This window comes from Camelina sativa, chromosome 9 (assembly GCF_030686135.1).
Source record: "Camelina sativa cultivar CO46 ecotype springtype chromosome 9, ASM3068613v1".
Taxonomy (NCBI): Eukaryota; Viridiplantae; Streptophyta; class Magnoliopsida; order Brassicales; family Brassicaceae; genus Camelina; species Camelina sativa.
In genome coordinates, this window is record NC_141888.1 from 8,879,272 (window position 1) to 8,882,371 (window position 3,100).

Genomic DNA, 3,100 nt, shown 5'->3' on the forward strand with positions numbered 1-3,100 from the left:
TTAGGTGGTTTGAGAGTCTTTACATGTTATAGGATTTTGGCATGAAATGAGCAAAATGGAGCAATTAGAAGGATTTTGGAGCAATTCAGCTAAGGAAGAGAACTTGGAGCCGATCAGAAGAGATGGTGTCGATCGACACCACCCTTGGTGTCGGTCGACACCCCATTTAGCCGACTCAAGACCCAGGTTTTGGAAGATTTACAAATGTTTCCCGAAGTTTTCCATATTTGCATTATTAGTCCATTGACGTGTTTTAGGACATATATAATATTTTTAGGTTTGAGAAACCCTTAAGTTTATTCTAGCAGTTTTTATTGTTTGAGAGATTTTGAGAGCTTTGGGAGAGAGAGATCTGAACTCCTTTGTAGAGAGAAGAATTTCTAAACTCCCTTTTTACTCTTTTCATATATATTGCTTATTATTCAGAAAAGATGTTTTGTTCTTCATTGAATATGTCTGAGTATTTGCTTGTTAGGTTCAGGGTTTTTCACATGAATTTTATGATTTATTAGATCTGTTTATGTAGGATTCATTATCTTTCTAGATCTTCATCATAGGTTGTTCTTCATATTAATCCTTGATTAGCCATCTAGAATTAATAACCTAGGAAAATAAATTGATATGAGAATATAATTGATTTTCCTGATAAATTTTTTTGATGAGCAAAATTACTTCTTGCAAAGAGATTTGATTTAGTAATTTTGTGAAATCTAAACCTGTTTTCAAAGCTGATTTTAAACCTAGAATTTTACAAAGAGATTTAGATTTTCTGGTTTTAAATTTAGATAATATTTGCAGTGAGAACTGATTTATTTTACACAAGAGTTTAGAGTTCTAGATATGATCTTAATTGCTTGAATCCTATTTAATTATTGATTTAATATTTTGTAATTTCCTGAGAAATTCCCTAGACCTAGCTTTTTGATCTTCTGAATTTACAAAACTTTTATTTAATATTTTGCATTGCTTTTCTTAATTTAAATTAATTTTTTAGCTTAATTATAAAGCTCTATAATTTATTGTGTAGACTTGAGTCCTTGTGGAATTCGAACCCTAAGTACTACAGTGATCTCTTAATTTGAGAGAGTAGCTCTAGGGTTTAATATGAGCATATCAAATTTTGGCGCCGTTGCCGAGGACTCTTTGATCTACCATTAGATTTGAGTTTTTGATTTCGTCTAAGCTTTTCTTTTATTTTCTACTAACACGTTTTTATTTTTCTTTTTCTTCTGTGTTTTAGGTGCATGCCTCCTAGGCCTAACACAAGGAACAACAAGACTGGTCCTGTTGTGAAGCTTTCAAAACAAAAGTTGGAAAAGTTAGAGCATGGAAACCGAAAAGCAGCCAAATCTTTGAAGATGGTTAACACAATTATTCTGAGAGCTAATGAGGATGGTGCTTTGAGAGATCAAGAGGGCCACTTGCGTAATGAGCAGGGCCAAAAGATTGATGCGGAAGGCAACGTGATTGCTGAAATCGTAGTCGGAGATGAGCAGGACGATGGTGTCGATCGACGCCGACTGGGTATCGATCGACACCCTCCTCCAGCAGACGTACGTGGAGCTGCCAACCACGTCCAAAAACTGGTTCACCAACGGGACCCAAACCGAGACTTGATCAGGACCATTGCAGACTTCAACAAAGCTGACTTGGTTTATGAGAACCGTTCTGCAATTGTTCCACCTCCATTCCAAAGGAATGACTTTGAGCTGAAGCCTGCATACTTCCAGCTAGTTGGACAAAGACCTTTCTCTAACCTGCCCAATGAGAAGCCTTTGGACCACATTGAGCACTTTGAGGATCTTGTGACTAGTATCAAAGCCAATGGTGTTACTGAAGACTACATCTACTGCAAGCTCTTTCCATACTCACTTGTAGGAGAGGCATCTCAATGGTTAAAGCAGTTGAAACCTGGATCATTGACAAATTGGCATGACATCAAGGTGGTTTTCCTCAGCTACTTTTATGATGATGCAATGTCAGAGGAGTTAAGAGTACAGATCTCTTCATTCAAGCAAAGAAAAAATGAAGCTTTCAAAGCAGCTTGGGTGAGACTCAAGGCTTATCAAAGGGACTGTCCACACCATGGTTTCTCTAGGGTGCAGCTGTTGAGCATCTTCTTCAGAGGATGTGACTGGGAGTATAAGTTAGCTTAAAATGCTGCAAGTCATGGGAATTTCAAGAAAAGATTTCCAGAAGATGCTGAGAGTTTGATTGAGAATCTGGCTTACAGCAATAGCATTAAGAGAGCAGATGCTGAAAGGAAGAGATTGCATGGAGGATTTGATTCAAACCAGCTAGCTTCAGTTTATGCTAAGCTAGATTCAGTGCATAATCTTCTTGTGGGTAAGAATTCAGTCCAATTTGCTGCTGAAGTTGAGACATATGAGCCAGAGCTAGAGAATACAGAGGAGAATGCCAACTATGTGTATGGAGCTGGGAATCAAGGTCAGAGATTCGGTAATCAGCAAGGCAACATACCTTACAGTGGGAACTCTTCAGGCTACACTCCCAAGCCAGAGTATCAGAAGCAGCAAGCGGTTTTACAAGAACCTATGGAAATTCATCTTATCAGTCTCCACCTCCACTGACTTCTGAGAGTCAAATGGAAGCCATGCTTGAGAAACTTCTTCAAGGACAGGAGCAGTTGATAGTGACATTCAATGGAAAGATTGATAATTTTTATATTGAGCTTAATGGAAAGATTGATGCATTGAATGTTCATGTTAAGAAGCTGGAGATTCAAGTTGCACAGACAGAACCCGACAACACAAAATCTCAGGTTCCAGCAGTTGAGAGGGTGTACAAACCTAAGATTCCTTTTCCTAAGCCAAGAAGATCCAAGCAGGAGATGGAGGAAGCTAGATGCAAGGCAATGATGGACAAGGTGATGATTGAGATACCTTTGATTGATGCAGTGAAGCTTTCACCACCACTTAAGCGGTATGTGAAGAGAATTGTATCAAATGGTTTTAGCCCTGAGGAAGGAGCTTTGCTAAATAAGGATGTCAGTGCGATTCTGTTAAACCAGCCTCCACAGAGGAAGAAGGAGAGAAAGAAGAAAGTTGTTGTCTCTAAGGAAGTGAGTGCAGTAATTCAG

General features: G+C 38.5%; 1 non-coding gene across 1 annotated transcript; it reads right to left on the bottom strand.

Annotated features, from left to right (window-relative positions):
- Positions 1-1,984: 1,984 nt before the first annotated feature.
- LOC147937937 (small nucleolar RNA R71) lies at positions 1,985-2,092 on the bottom strand. The gene has a single exon (XR_015567676.1). It is a non-coding gene; the product is annotated as a small nucleolar RNA R71 (small nucleolar RNA).
- Positions 2,093-3,100: the final 1,008 nt, after the last annotated feature.